The sequence below is a fragment of the Myotis yumanensis genome, unplaced genomic scaffold (genome assembly GCF_028538775.1).
Source record: "Myotis yumanensis isolate MYYU_CA2020_CCGP unplaced genomic scaffold, mMyoYum1.0.hap1 SCAF_3, whole genome shotgun sequence".
Lineage (NCBI taxonomy): Eukaryota > Metazoa > Chordata > Mammalia > Chiroptera > Vespertilionidae > Myotis > Myotis yumanensis.
This window is the reverse complement of record NW_027223754.1, coordinates 16,149,019-16,166,090: the sequence shown is the minus strand read 5'-3', so window position 1 is coordinate 16,166,090 and position 17,072 is coordinate 16,149,019. Positions and strand designations below refer to the sequence as shown.

Below are 17,072 nucleotides of genomic sequence, written 5' to 3'. Positions count from 1 at the left end.
GATAGACCTCTCTATCTTCCTGTAGCCTTCTGGCCGCAGGTAGGCTCTCTAAAACACAGTCTCTTCTGTTTTACTCTAGTGGGTTTGTGTTTGCATGTCTTATCTCCTCCATAAGACTCTAAGCTCCTGTACAAGGCAGTTCTCATCTTCTTTTAAACTCCTCAGAGTACTTAGCCGATTGCTAGGTACACAACAGGCACTTAATAAATAATTCATTCTTTGGCACAGACATTCTTCACATTCCAACAGATGAAATGGGATCTTCTAATCTTGCTACTCAATCTGCAACCTGGATGAGCAGTGTTGACCTTTTTTTTTTTAAATAAAGAATTGCTTAATACAAATACTAATACACACACACAAACTACGAAGTGTTAAGAAATTTAAATATCTAAGTCATAGCAAACTGGTGGCAATTCAACAACCAGAGTGCACAGGATGCTTGAAGGAGCTGGCAACTGACTAGACTCCCACGGTGAAGAGGGCTGAAGAGGGCACGTCTTTAGAGGTGAAGGGTGGGGGGACAGGTGTAATAGCATTTCAAGTTCCCTCTCCTCACTGAGAAGCATGAGAGACACTCCACTCAAGGGGAGGAGCCTGCTGTTCTTCAGATGGCCAACACTCCCAAAATCTAGAGGATTGAAGGGAAAGAATTTTTCTACTTCTGGATAGGTGTCATCTGAGGCAGGAACAGAGCTTTATGCTTTAACGGTCTTCTTGGTCATCCTTTTGACAGAGAAGTTTGTTTTTGTTTGAGGGGTCCATTCGCCTTTGCTTAGGGACTTTCCTGTGACTCTGGTGAAACTTCCCATAGCCTTTCTGGCAGCTCAGGTAAGGCTGTTGGGGCAGCAAACATTGCCAACATGTGTTGAAACCTGTGATCTCCCATCTAAAGCTTTGTCTGATGGCCCGGACCCCAGCGTCTGCCCATCCTTAGGAGCCACACAGGTGGTTGATTCTCCATTTTCCTTATCACAAAGATCAGAGTAGCCAATCTGGATTAGGTTAGAATCAACAGCCAAACTCATCCAAGAGGGGCCTGGGCCTCTTCTGGGAGCTTGGTAGAAATGCAGAACTGACTCAAAATCTGCATTTTAACAAGCTCCCCAGGGGATTTATATGCATGAAAAGCCCTGCACTAAATGACACTAATTGCCAAATTCTGGGTCTTTGCTGCTTCTCCTATACCTGGCTCTTCCCACATCCCCCACACCCTGTGCTTCCCCTCCCTAGTGCATCATTTCAACCCTCTTTCCAATACCCTTAATGCTCTCACTCCTCTAGTCTCTATTTCTGTCTACAGAATACCAACAATTCACTTTCTCCATTTTTTTGTTGTTTTTTTGAGGCCCTGGCACCTACCATGCTGGGCCTCATGTTTTGTTGAGCCTATACGTGCCTTCCTCATAAAAACAGCTAAGTGAGAAGTCTTTGGAAAGAAATCTGAACTCAATCTTTTCTTGAATGAGTTATAGCTCTTTTTGCCTTTTCTGTTTATCAACTCTCTCCTAACTGAATGTGGGGTGACAGTGAATCTGTGCTCTTCATTTATAGATTCAGCTGCTAAAAAGAATGTGAAAACTGAGCAGTCTTCAGTGGTTAAGCCTAAACCTTTAACTCAAAGAAAGGTATGCCTCACTTTAAAACAATCAAACACAGAAAATTATACTTAGAAGGAATGCCAAGGTTTGCTTTACATAATAATTCTTCCACTTAAAAAAAATACTTCAAAAGGATTTTAAACTACTAATCTTTAAAGTGATTTAAAATTACATTTATTCACATCTTGATAAGAGTGCAGGCATCTTGAAATCCAGGGGAGACATCTTCAGTTTGAGTTACTGTATTCTATGTTGAATGGGGAGGGCGGGGGGGGGGGGGGGGGGTGAGAAGGGCAGGTTTGGAGCCTGAATTACAAAGCAAATTATCTCACTTCCCCATCCCCATATTTTGTAGCAGGAAGTGCTGCCTGTAGAAGTGGGTTTCTTGTGGGGTCCTAAGGAAAGCATTCCAGGAGACCCACAGGGAGGATGGTGATAAAATGTATTTGTGGCACCAGGTGCAAAATCAAAGGAGTTCCCTTGGGTTTCCAATATCCCACCTCTGTCTGTCCTGCCATAGAAACGTCCAATCTTGCCTTCAACAGGCCCAGAAATAGGGCCAGTGTCCAGACATTGTGGCATTCCAAGGCTAGTCCAGTCCAGCCTTTCTTGCTGTCCTGCTAGCTGAGGTTGTTTTCCCAGCTGGGCCTCGGCTGGGGCCCTGCATTTGGAGTCCCTGTAGCTGCCAGGACTTCAGGTGCTGCTAGCCCCACATAGCTGCTATGAAGAGAACATGGGAAGAACCGGGAAAGCATATGTTATGGGGAGGGGGAGAGATAAAGGGCTCTGTTAGCTGGGATTATATTATCTGGGGCTTAGTAAGGACTAGGCACTTTCTTATACTAACCAACCAACTTCCCAAGTTCCTTGCCCTACCAGTGGTCGGCAAACTGCGGCTCGAGAGCCACATGCGGCTCTTTGGCCCCTTGAGTGTGGCTCTTTCTAAGCCTTAGGAGTACCCTAATTAAGTTAATAACAATGTACCTACCTATATAGTTTAAGTTTAAAAAATTTGGCTCTCAAAAGAAATTTCAATTGTTGTACTGTTGATATTTGGCTCTGTTGACTAATGAGTTTGCTGACCACTGCCCTAACTGGTTTGGCTCAGTGGATAGAGAGCCGACCTGCAGACTGAGGGGTCCTGGTTTCGATTCTGGTCAGGGGCATGTACCTTGGTTGTGCAGGAGGCAGCTGATCGATGTTTCTCTCTCATAGATGTTTCTAACTCTTTATCCCTCTCCTTTCCTCTCTGTAAAAAATCAGTAAAATATATTTTTAAAAAAAAGCCCACTCCTTAACCAATCCATTCTTTCCCCAGGCTAGACTGACAGGCCTCTGTGGTCCCCATGGTGGCTCTTACTGCGCATGTGCTTACCTCCCTCTTTATCATTCTATCCCTACCCTCATCGATCTGCAGGGGAACTGATGGGCAGTTCCCTGGGGAGTGTGTGAAGCTGTAACTTCCTGGGGAAGTAAGCAGGCTTATGTTCCCTAGTTGATCATGTGGAATAATGTCTGGTCCCCTTTGCATCCTTCCTTTATTAATGTCTAGCTACCTACACTAACAGAACTAAACAGTTAAGTACTGCTGGGGAAGATCACATTACTTCTTGACTCACATTCCCTTCCTGAGGCTTCCTTTACAATGATGATTTTATTTAGACTTAAAAACAACAACACGATTGTTCATAAAGCAAAGAGATAGATTGGACAGAGTCTTCCTTAATGCCAAGGGCTAACAATAATTGAGTGGTTCAATTTCTATTCATTTTTCTTAAATCTCTGATTGCTTACACAATAATTTTCTTCCCCAATCAATTAGTCTAACAATTCACATCAATATTTTATTTTTAATGGTTGACTACTCATTTCATTAAAAATGTAAGTGCATTAGCTCAGTGTAAAATGATTCCAAAGGGATAGCCTTATTTAAATATTCATAACATGAAAATTAATAAATCTGTGCATAGTGTTTGCATTTTTAAAAGGCAGACTGCTGTCAGATGTATTTGGTCCTAGATGAAATTCACTAAGTTAAAAACCTTGAGCATCATCTTTTTATTGATTCTTCTTTTCAATAAAACAATGCAACAGAAATGATATGAGAACAGTATTACTATCCAAGGACTCATTGCTTTACCCACTTATAACTATTTTCTCTTTCTCTCTTTCTTGCTACCCTCCTCTCCTATCACCTGAATTCTGACCACTAAATCAGCCTGCCTGAAATCAAAGAAGTTGAATGCTGGATGTGCATAATATTTATTTCCATTTTACTCAAGCTCTCTCTTCTCCCCATCCCGCCCCCCTCCCCCAATAAAGCCAATGAGTTATAATAGTGCACAGCAAGCTTTAGGGAAAACTGTTTCCATTGGGTTTCCTCCCAATTGAAGGATGAGGCACACACTTCATGAGGGTAAAGGTGTTTTTTGTATGTTGGTTTATGAGTATATATAACTTTAAAATCAGCAAACTTGACAAATCTATTTATTAGAAGGTCAAAGAATCCAGCTAGAATAAGGCATCTCTCATAAGCTATCAAAGCCTAGAGAATACCATTTTCATCATTCACAAGCATTAACTTGAAATGGATTAAAGACTTAAATGTAAGACATGGAAAAATACACCTAATAAAACTCCTAAAGAAAACATAAAGAAAAAGCTCTTTGACATTGGTCATGGCAATGACTTTTTTAATATGATACCAAAAGTATAGGCAACAAAAGCAGAAATAAACAAGTGGGACTATATCAAACTAAAAAGCTTCTGCACAGCAAAGAAAGCAAGTAACAAAATGAAAATATATTGTCAACCATATATTTGATAAGGGACTATTATCTAAACTATATAAGGAACTCATATAACTCAATAGCAAAATCTCTCTATATAAAAGCCTAATATGCAAATTGTCCCTGCAGGAGTTCAACCTGGAGACCGATTGCTTGCTATGACATGAGCTGACCACCAGGGGTCAGCGTGGAATGAAGGAAGGCCCCTGCTGGCAGCCGGCAGTTGTGAAAGGGAGGCCCCCCGGCCAGTAACCGGAAGGCCCTGATCAGCCCTGATTGCCAGCCAGGCGTAGGGACCCTACCCATGCATGAATTTTGTGCACTGGACCTCTAGTAATAATAATAATAATCTGATTTTAAAATGGGCAAAGGACCTGAATAGACATTTTTCTAAAGAAGATATACAAATGTCCATCTGAAGATATACAGATACATAAAAAGGTAGGTGCTCAACAGCACTAATTATCAAAGAAATGCAAATCAAAACCACAATCAGATATCACCTCATACCTGTCAGGATGGCTACTATAAAAAAAAAGAAGAGATGATAAATATTGGTGAAGATATGAAGGAATGGAATCCTCATACACTCTTGGTATGAATGTAAACTGATACAGCCACTATGGAAAGCAGTATGGAGGTTTCTCAAAAAATTAAAAATAGAACTATTATATGACCCATATGTATTATATGACCCAACTTCTAGGTATATATCCAAAGGAAATGAAATTACTATCTTGAAGAGATATCTGCACTCCCATATACATTGAAGCACTATTCATATCAGCAAACTTGACAAATCTATACATCGATTAGAAAGTGAAAGAATCCAGGTAAAGTAGGACATCTCTGATAAGCTACCAAAACCTTGAGAATGCCATTTACATCATTCAGCAAAATGGATACCTAAGTATCCATCTATAGATGAGTGGATAAAGAACATGTGATATATATATATATATATATATATATATATATATATATATAATGAAATTTTAAAGAAAATTCCACCAGTTGCAATAGCATGAATGATGCTGGAAGGCATTATGCTAAGCGAAATTAGCGGGACAGCGAAATAAAACACTGCATGGTATTACCTTACATGTGGAATCCAAAAAAGAAAAAGGAACAAGTTCTCTTCCAGTTCTACATTATGTATAAAAAAGAGTAGGTCTTTGAAAGAGAAAAGCCCAGGCTAGACTGGCAAATATGTGGTACAAAAGTGGCGCCATCCTCCCCTATAGGGACCCAGATCACCCTCCTTTACTTGGAGCCCCTACAGAGCCTCAGAATCCTTCTCTACCCACTCCTTCTGTCAGCCTCTGCCAAATGCCCACCATCGGCTCATGAGTTGAAATTTACTTGCTATCCCTGAAGGGGAAAGATCAACAGAAGAAAAAAATTCATTTCCACGTAGGCAGGGCAGGGCAGGGCAGAGCTCAGCAATAATGACGGCCGGGTTTCAGAGACCTCCACAGACATCAGAATTTGGAGGTCAAACTCAGGTTTGAGGCCGAAAGAACAGAGAAGCCTTCAGAACAGCAAGGACAAGAGCCCTGAGTTTGTTTGAAATGGAACCTGAAATCAAACACACGGACACGTCTGTGTTTAGTTCTCAAGATGTGGAGCTGCGTTTGTGATTCAGGTCATCCTTTATAAATTACGTTCTTCTTCTGGGCCAAGGAAGGAAAGAAAATACTCAAATCCATACGCTGTATTTATTTGATTTTACTGAAAACGTATATGTTCAGTTGTTCTATTGTAAATGAGGCACATGTGGAACCCATATATATAGGGGAGAAACAGATGGTGCAGTCTCTCCCCGCATGTGTCCACAGAGGCTATGAAGTCTAAGATATACAAAGAATCGAAGGTTTGGAGATCGTGTGTATATTATTCACAGCTGAAAAATCCTGGAGTCATCGACTTCAGAGTTTCTCCAAGTGTGGTCCACAAACCACCTGCCTCGGAACCTCCTGGGGTGTCTATTAATATGCAGACCTCCTGAATCCTCTCCTCGCAGCTCCACCAAGCCTGATTCTCGGCCAGTGACGTGTTCCTAGTCGGGAGGGAGCCTCTTGAAGAAACAAATGTTACTCTGTGACTCTGGGGACCGAGGTCTGTGCTTCTGGGCATGACTGTATTTCATAGACAAACGCAAATACATTTTAGACTTATCAGGGGTTTTAATATTCTCTTTATCCCTCCCTTCCCTTATCAGCGAATCGTGGCTCTACTAAGTTGGTGCTGTTTTAGGTCATTAATCTTTCTTCTGGGCTTGTAGCACATTTTGTCTAACTAAAGGGGAAGCTTCTAAAATCATCCCTTGTTACATCTGAACTTGTTTTCGCCCGCTAATCAGTGATGGTGAACCTTTTGAGCTTGGCATGTCAGCATTTTGAAAAACCCTAACTTAACTCTGGTGCCGTGTCACATACAGAAAATTTTTGATATTTGCAACCATAGTAAAACAAAGATTTATATTTTTGATAATTATTTTATATATTTAAATGCCATTTAACAAAGGAAAATCAACCAAAAAAATGAGTTCGCATGTCACCTCTGACACTCGTGTCATAGGTTCGCCATCACTGCCCTAAGTCATGATAGCCTCTTTGCAGTTTTCCCGCTGTGCCCGTGACACCATTGAACAGTCTTGATTTTCTGGAATCTAAATGGGCAAGAATGAGCTACAGTCCAAACGAACAAGAGCAACGCTGCACAGTCATACCTTCTCCTTTCACCTGGAGGCTGCCCCGAATCCCAGGGAATATGATTAAGTGGGAATATAGTGGTTCTCATCATCACAGAACGGCAGCCCCCTCGGAGGAGTAAATTATGGCACCTGTTGAGTTGCATTAAAATCACTACCTAAAAAGGATAGAGAATAATCGAGTAATAGACCGTAGGTGGCAGGAACCGAAGGGAGAATTTCAGAAATTAAATGTACGAAAGGTCTCAACTTGGCGGGGGCTCCGAGCGCAGAGCCTTACTTTATAGATTCCAGCGATGGCTGCACAGGATAAAGCCTGAGAGGTCGGAGAGCATTCGAGCATCATTTCACAAAGGGTGGGAGGTCGCCGTCCTCTGAGGAATCGCCTGGACCATCCCATACAAACAAGGGGGCTGACAGCCTGCACATGAAACAGTCGGTGGCCCCAGGACTGAGCACGCTAAGCCAAGCTCCTGGAAACGCTGATGACCCGATGGGCTGTGCGGTGTAGAGTGATTTTCTGCTGGAGAGGTACTTCCGCTTAGCGTAGGCGTCCTCTGAGCTGTACTTTGGGAAAAGAGCTGTTGTCAAAAGATCTGCTAACTGGAGAGTCTTGCAGATTTTTTTTGTGTTGCAAATTGTTAAATGCCACCCTAGAGTAAGAGTTTATCACAGGTCTTGGCAGGATTAAGGAATTAGATCAGGATGACCCGTGTGGTGGGGCTGAGAGAAAGGGATGTAACTGGAGATGCTGAGGCCTCTGGCTGCCTTGGTAGATAGGACAGTCCTCCCTCGGTATCTGGGGGGTGGGTTCCAGAACCTCGAGTGGGTACCGAAATCCACTGATGCTCAAGTCCCTTATACAAATTGCTGTAGTACTTGCATATAACCCATGTACATCTTCCCCTATATTTTAAATTATTTCTAGATTACTTATAGTATTTAATAGAATGTATATGCTATGTAAGGAGCTGTTATACTGTATTGTTTAGGAAATAATGACCAAAAAAGTCTGTACAAGTTCAGTACAAATGCAGCCATCCTGGGCCTAACTATAAAGTACATGTCAGCAACAATGTAACATTTCCCCCCAAATATTTTCCATCTTCAGTTGGTTGATTTGATCAGGCCACCAACCCTGCTGTGATTTTGTAGTTGGTAGATGTGGACCTAGCCTGATACCTGGGAGAGAAACAGAGGGCTGTAAGCCATGGCCTTGTGGAAGATGACAGTGATTGAGTACTCTCCGTGCACCAGTTACTGTGATAACAATATTTTAAAATTACTACTGTTAACATACTGCTAATATTAATAATAACATATAAGTACCTAATACCATCTGGCTTAATCCCCACAAAGAGCTCATGAGGTTCACATGATTATCTCTATTATACAGAAAAGCAAACCAGTTTAGAGAATGAAACTGGTCAAGGTCAAGTGGTCTGATTCCAAAGAACTTGCTTATAACTCTTATTCTACGTGCTTTGCATTTTCAGTGGATGATGGCACTGAAGATACACAATAGTTCTGTATGGTGGGTGGTCTTATACCCCCTAACTTATAGATGAGGAAGTGGAGGCCTAGAAAGCTTAGGGGAGGTGTTGCCTGCAGGGACAGCTCATAAGTGACAGCTCCAGAACTCATGCCCAGGTCCACCTTATGCTAAAGCCTGCCTCTCGATAGACAACAGTGGCACGGTCGGGAGGGTAACTTTCCATGGGTGGGAAAGGCGACCTTCAGTGCAACAACAAACAATGGCTGAGACCTTGTCTTGCCAGGTGCCACCCCAGCCTGGATCTAGCGTCACCCAAACCCTGGCTGCAGGTATGCAGACAGACTCTCAGAGTTTAAGACAGAGTGTACATTCAGGTGGGACAGAACTGAGTGACAAAATGCATGGCTCAGCCAGTAATGGGTGGTCAGGAAGGCAGGAGAACAACCCACCTTAGCCGTGCTCACACAGGCTTCTGTGATTCAAATGAGATCTATACCAGCCCCTCAGAGTGGGCAACCTGGGTTGGGGCACATTCTCCCTGGACAATGCTGAGTTAGGCACAGGAGACATTCCCCCCATGGTGCTCCTAGCTCTGTGGCTGACTATCCCTTCCCCAAAGGCAGTATCTTTAGGTGAAGAAACAACATTTCCAAGCCCCTGGTATTACTGAGTCCTGCAGGGCTGGAGGCAGTCTCTCTTAGATGAGTTTGCAGAGCTTGTGAATAAGTTGTACAGTTTAACTCACAGAGTAGCAACCTTGATTCCAAATTCTTTGGGTAGCTTTGAGGGATCCAGCTTATACCAACTCCCAAATATGAAGATGCGACAGAGGCTGGCCAGCATCTGTGTCTGCTCCACTGTTCCCAACCCCTGAACACACCATGTCCTCTCCCCGTTCTACACATTTACTGATGGGATAACCTCCATCTGACCCCTGCATTCTCCGAGGTACATCTCAAGTCCCAGCTCCTGCAGGAAGCCTTTCCTGACCATCCTCCCCATTACTGATGTCTCGTCCTCTGAGAGTCTACCGCACTGAAAGATAATGGGACATCATTTAGCCCCTAATTGGATATTGGCTGGTATTGATCACGCTCTCTTCCTGTATGTTCTACTTCACCAACTACTAGACTCTAAGCCATTTAAGACTAGAGAATGTATTTCATATTTCTCCAGCCTCCACCATTAAATCCAGTACATTGGGAACATTTGGAGGCACTGAATAAAAAGGTGCATATTAAATACTTCTTTGATTCTCTGAAGATCACCATATTTTCTATTCATCTCAAATCTTCTTCCTCCAAAAACCTTCCTCAACCACTGGCTCATACTGATTTTCCTGAGAAAGGCTCTAGTCTTCACAAATGAGATGGCCAAACCTCTGAAGCTGGTGACCAAACCCAGACTGTGGCAAAAGAGCCCCATAAAGCCACTCTGTGGGGACATGCAGTCAGCCATGTGCCTCAGTGGTTGGGCACTGCACAGCTCCGGGGTGTCATCACCCACACCCTGCACAAGTGCACCTGGCCACCCTGTGTGACCCCTTAACTGAGTTTCCATGTAAACATCAATAAGTATATTTGGAAGACCTTCAGCAATTCTCGGTGTTGGAGAACTTGGAGAGGTAAGCTAGGGCCCCTTTCTGGGCCCCCTTGGGCTCTGGCAGCTGAATGAGAGCAGTCATGGGTCAGGAACCACGTGTTCACAGGAGTGAATTCTCCTCCACCACCATCATGTGGACATACTCAGCATTCCCTCCTATCTCCAGCAGAGCCCCGGCTCCTGGCACCTGTCAGGAAATCATCAGTGCGCCCAGCCTTGCACACTAGAGATGAGATTGTGGGACCAGCCACTGCACATACTTGAAAATTCCAGGCTGTGCTTATCTGACCTGACATTGACCTGGCTTTGGAGACAGTCTTGTTTCCTCAGGGGAAGTTTCGTGCTAGAAAATGGTTCTGTGTTATAAATGACCAGCCAATCCTACTGGGCAGAGCCAGGCTCCTGGACGGTGGCCTCAGGAATCTTGAATGGAAGTGAGGACAGACCTGACAAAGAGCAGGTGGCTTCTGAGAGCCCTGGGGTCTTCCATGGAGGATGGGTTCCATGACGTCTATCTGTCCACATGGTAGAAGAGACACCCCCACATTATCTGAACCAGGACAGGATCCCTGGCACCTCATCAATGATACGTCTCCCCTCGGTGGAAGGCAGCCAGGAGCCCTTTCAGGCCAGATAATCCAGCTTGATGTGTTAAAAGGCGCCTGGGACCTCGAGAGGAAGAGAGCAGAGGTTGGACGCTTTAAAACACGAGGCGGGAGTGTGTGTGTGTGTGTGTGTGTGTGTGTGTGTGTGTGTCCTTGTGTTGGATTGTGAGTGGTTAGAATAAAGGAGGGTAAAGGATTTCCTCTAAATCAGCAGTTCTCAACCTGTGGGTCGCGACCCCTTTGGGGGTCGAACGACCCTTTCACAGGGGTCGCCTAAATACATCCTGCATATCAGATATTTACATTACAATTCATAACAGTAGCAAAATTACAGTTATGAAGTAGCAACGAAAATAATTTTATGGTTGGGGGTCACCACAACATGAGAAACTGTATTAAAGGGTCGCGGCATTAGGAAGGTTGAGAACCACTGCTCTAAATGCTAAAGCTTGGAAATTGCGGGGCTCATATATAACACCCAGTTTCTCCACCTGAATTCAGAATTTGTAGAGAGAAAGGTGCAGATAGTCACCAGTTGGAGATCTCTCTAACAAATAAGCTGCCTAGTGAGCGTGGTTGCAGATCTGCAGCCTCAGGGCTGCGCTGACCCTTCACCTCTGAAATACCCACATGGACAGAGCTGGGCAGGCCCTCCCCACAGGGCCGGGCCCTCGGCAGGCACAGGTGCCAGGCTGGACCGGCTTTGTGATTATTAAATCCCACAGTTGGAAGGTCACCTTGTCCAATCTCCTACCCCCTGAAAAGTTCCCTCAAAAAGGCAGTGGGTGAGGAGGAGGAAAATTGAGTGAAGGGGTCAAAGGTGCAAACTTCTAGTTATAAGATAAGTCCTGGGATGTGGTCATGGTTAACAATACTGTATGTACTGTTTACCTGAAAGTTGCCAAGAGAGTAGCTCTTAAAAGTTCTCATCACAAGAGAAAAAACTATAACTGTATGAGGTGAAGGATGTTAACTAAACTTACGGTGGTGATCATTTTATTGTAATACATACATAAATCAGTTTAGTACGCCTAAAATGAATACAATGTTCTATGTCAATTATATCTCAATTTTTTAAAAAATTCCCTCAACAACCCCTTTTGGGTAGTTGTTTGCATCGCTTCTGTTTCCCATCACCTCCTTTAGCAGCTGCACTGAGTCCCGTATTAGTATTTGGACTGTGATCTCAATGAGCTGGGTACTTTGTGGCAGGATTGTGTTTAATTTCATTTTAAGCTTCACTGATGCCTTGTTCCTTCCTTTAAGATGCCTGTGTTATTACAGATCATTCTGAAAGATGCTGAAGGAATTAGGTTCTCCTTGCTGAGCCACTGAGAGGAGATTCATCTGAGACAGGACTAGGCTGATGGGACGGGGTTGAATATGCACTTGTTGGTGGGGTTACAGCAGGACCCAGGGTGTGAAGGTGGAATTGCAGTCCAGGTTGCTGAGCCCTGGGCAAGGAAAGAAGACGTCAGAGTTGGGGAAGGTTTCCCATGAAGGCCCAGAGTCATGGCTCAAGCACCAGTTGAATCTTCTTTCCTTACCTGGGTTGCAGGGTGACCATTAGTCTTCAGCCTTCTACTTCCTTGTAAGATCCTGGCATCTTGCTATATTTGCACAGGAACCTGGACACAACTAAGGTGCTTGCAGGCCCGAATAGGATCCTTCTGAACCTAACAGTCCATACGTGGACAGACTTTACATATATTTAAGACATTAAATACTTCTGTGAAGTACTGCCATGTACATAACAATAATAGTTAAATATTAAATGCAGTAGAGCACCAACAATATAGACAGAATGGAAACAAGGTTCATTGGGCCCCAAGTTACAGAAAGTTTAATAGTATTTAGACTTATTTTCCATCCATCTTCTCAGACACTGCGGTGATGTTCATGAAGATTGGGGAGCTCCTCCTGCAACTCTTTACCCCAAACTTAGAAAACATGCTCTGTCCCTGATAGAAGTACACGAGGTGGGTCTTGCTCCTTTGTGTGGCTTTGGAGGGTGTACAGGATATGGAATAGAACGTGGCTTTAGGAAGTGATACTGTTCACGAGTCTAGTTTGGTTTTGGACTCCTGAGGCTTAAGCACTAACCAGCGTAAAATAAACAGGCACGTGGAAACTGTATCTCTGAATTGCATTCTAACCACCATTTCCATCTATTTCTCTCTGCCCTTTAATATACTTGGAATGACCCAGTTTGGGCTAGAAAATAAGTCTGAGTTTGTTGATGAAATCCAATTGTATGGATGCGGTGGTGTTCACAAATCCTCTGAATTCAGTCTTCTGGAATTTTCTCAGATTGAAATCAAATGCTCACACTCCTGCCTGGCTCTCAAATTTCAAGTCAGCAGTATCTGCCGTCACACACAGCCTGCATGTGACATTTCTGTAGGAGGTTATCACAGCGTAAGGACCATGTGAGTACTCGGGGTTTCTCTAATCAGGTTTTCTTGACACTTGTTTTGTTGCATTCAAATCTCACGGGCTGATCAAGTGACTATGCTGTTCAGTGACCGGAACAAAGATAGCTTCTTACAAATGCCTGCCCTTGTTTCAAACCCATTCTCCTGCTACATAGGAGCATTGTTCACAATTGTCCAAAGGCAGAAACAACAACCAATAGATGAATAAATACATAAACAAAATGTGGTATACACATACAATGGAATATTATTCAGCCTTAAACAGAAGGAAATTCTGACACACATTACAACATATCCTTAAAAATATTATGCTAAGTGAAATAAGCCAAACATAAAACAATACATGTTATATGATTCCACTTGATGAAATATCTAGAATAGGCAAATTTATAGAGACAGAAAGTAGAATAGAGGTTACCAGCGGTGGAGAGCAGGGGCTGATGAAGAGTTATTATTTAATAGAGGCCTGGTGCACGAATTTGTGCATGGGTGGGTCTCGCTGGGTGGCCTGCAGGGATGGGGCCGAAACACAGTCCAACGCCACCTGCAGCTCCTACCTTCCACTCCTGCTCATCCTGGCCCCACTGTGCCTGCCGTGGGCTCGTGCCCAATCAGTTCTAATAGGGAGAGGCTCACCCTGCCATAGCAGTGCTCACCAGTCATGAGCCCTGTGTCTGGTGCCCTCCCAAGGGGAGTGGCCTGCAGGATCAGGCTGAAATTGGCTCTCCGACATCCCCCGAGAGGTCCTGGATTGCAAGAGAGTACAGGCCAGGCCAAGGGACCCCACCAGTGCACGATTAGGCTGGAAAGGACCACGGGAGGGCTCCAGGGCATGCCGGCCCATCTCAGTCCTGATCAGCAAGACCCCAGCGGCAAGCTAACCTACTGGTTGGAGTATCTGCCCCCTGGTGGTCAGTGCAATTCATAGTGACTGGTCAACCAGTTGACTGCCCCCTGGTGGTCAGTGCACATCAAAACGATCAGTTGAGCAGCCTTAGCATATCATTAGCATATTACACTTTGATTGGATGTTCTGCCATTTGGCCTATTTGCATATTACCCTTTTATTATATAGGATGGGTACAGAGTCTCAGTTTGAGATGATGGAAAGCTCTGGAAATGGATAGTGGTGATGATTGTACAACACTGTGAATACATTTAATGCCCCTGAATTATACACTTAAAAATGGTAATGTTATGTGAGTATATTTTAGTGCAATAAAAATAGTAAAACAAAACAAAAAGGGTACGTGAAGGACCAGGGGTAGAAGGATATCAGGTAAATTTTGCCGCAAACACTGCTAACTAGGGAAGCCAGCATTCCAGGTGCCTGCAGCCTATAGACACTCTCATAAATCACCATCTCAATCTCACTACATCTCTGTGGGGGATAATGTCCCATTTCACCAATGAATAAACTGAGGCACAGGAACATGGACTCACCCAACATCGGATCATTGGCCAGTAGCAGACCTGTGACTTCCACACCTTTCTTCACACTCAAAGTGGTGCTTTTCCAGCTGCTGCGGCGACCTCCCTACAACCATCACCGGGAGCCTCACAGAAAAGCAGCCCACGCATAGGACCAGTGAGGAGGGCTGACGGGGCAGTCAGGGGCGCCGGCCAGAGGACAACAGCCTGGCCCACAAACCCCAACTGGCCTCGCTCTCCCCGTCCCCAGGAGGAGGAGGTCACCAAGCTTTCAGCCGGGTTGACAGCCTGGACGTGCATTTACTCTGAAGACATATCCTGACTATACAATAACTGAAACCCCAACCTCCCCGCCTCCTTAAAGCTCATGTATTCAGGGATCTTTTCAAGACACAGACACCGAATTCTAATCTTCTTCATGTCAGAATCCAGCGCTTCTCCAACATTCAGTTCCCTGGGCCGTTTTTCAATAGCACTTTTCCAGTTTGACTTTTGAATCCAGCATCGTGGGCACCAGATCGCTACTTGCAAGTGGCACGAAAAGTTTCCCCCACCTGGTGAAATGCATGCATATCATTTTCACTTTATATGTGAGGTCAATCTCTTCCGGTCCCCGTTCAGCAGAGCGAGCCATACATCTCCAGGTTTTATGGTTGCAGAAGTCACTACATCAAACCATCCACTGGCTTTTTCTGAGCAGAGTGATCCATCTGTGTAATTAATCTTGACTGCTCTCCTGCCAAGAACCGGCAAGTTCAGCTCTGCCTGTTGCTATTCATAGCAGCTTGAAAGATGGCACTGAAGGCACCTCGATTCTGATTTTCACCCCCAAGTCATTCACCCGTGGACTTCCTCTTTTCCTGGCACTCCTGCAAGTGAGCTGTTAGCTAAACTCCCCAAATTGTTCTTTCCAGACAATGGCTGCCTCGGGGTGGGTGCCAAGGCCAGGCCACCTGTACTCTGCCTACTGTCCATCTGTCCTTGATTTCCAGGACTCTGTCTCTGGAATGTGAGCCCTGGGTTCCCAGTTCTGGCAGCCTGTTTGCCAAACGCCCGCTCACTGCAGCTGGAAAAGGCAGTGGTCCCAGTGGTTAGGAATATGGGCTCTGACGAGCTGCTGCCATTTTAACTCTGGCTTTATGGTGAGCAAGTGCATCATTTCTCTCACCCTCGCAGTGCCTCAGTTTCCTCCTCCATAAAATGGGCATAGTAATAGTATACCCACCCTGCAAGTGGTTGGGAATAAATAGATTCTAACATGTAAAGCACTTAAGATAAGTTGGAAGCAGAGTAAGACCTCAATGTAGGCTAATCCCTGTCTTCTGAGTATTCTTGATTAGAAACCGGATTTACAGTGGGCTTCACTAGAATGCTAACCTTCACAAATTTCCTGGCAGCCCCTTGTAAATATCCACAACAAAGGGCAAACATGTTGAGTGACACTCCTTGGCCTTCCCCACATTATATGTCAATCTTCAGAGGCTGTTGCACCTCGGGAGTCAAAGATTATGACTCCCCAGTTGCCAGACTTGTTGAATCACTCACTCTTACACCTGCTGTTTTCTTTTTCTCATTTACAACTTGCTTTGCCACTTTTAATAAGAATTGGAAAGTTCAGTGTAAAACACTCAATTAAAAAAATTTATGGTGACACTTATAAGTGAATGAGGATTATCTGTTACTTTAAATTTACAAGACTTAGAAGTACATGTTCATTTGTCTTACCCTCCTACACCTATTGTTTGATGGGCACTTTATAATTTACAGAAGACTTGGTCTCATGTTCGTTACCTGAATCTGTCCACAAAGCTCTCATTTCCTGCCTTATTGATGGAGCTCTTGTGCTTCTGAACTTGACTGTGCTTTTCTCTTGGTGTGGCCTGGCTCCTTGAGGACATCTCCATTCTCCATGACTCCTGGTATGGCTCGTCCTTCTAGAACTTCTGGCATTGGCTTAGGTTCCACCTCCTCCAGGAACCTCCCCTGTGGGTCCCGTCCACTCTGCGGGAAGGGCTCTTTTCTGTGTGTCACGGCACCTTGTACTCATCATCCACAACTGTTGAATGCATTACTTTCCCCTGCTGGACCCTAAGCTCTTTGAGGGCGGAGACTGTTGCTTCTTGTGGTCTCACTGGTCCCTACCACACACCGTATGCTATTTCAAGGGTGCTCATAAAATAAATGAACCACCTACAGAGGGATATTGAACTTGCCAAGGAGAGTCCTTAGGGAGGACAGACAGTCAACGTGACAGAGAAATTTGGAGAAGGCTTCCCAGCGGAAGTGCCATGTGAAATTGAGTCTTTGAAGATGAGGATGATTTTGACAAGCAGAGGAGGGGAAGCAAGTGTCTTCAGACCAAGGAATCAGCAGGAGTGAGACTCATGGGTCTGAAGACCTG

At 44.3% G+C, this 17,072-nt stretch overlaps 1 pseudogene; it reads right to left on the bottom strand.

Annotated features, from left to right (window-relative positions):
- Positions 1-383: 383 nt before the first annotated feature.
- On the bottom strand, positions 384-16,575 carry LOC139005853 (securin-like; annotated as a pseudogene).
- Between the last annotated feature and the right edge of the window lie 497 nt (positions 16,576-17,072).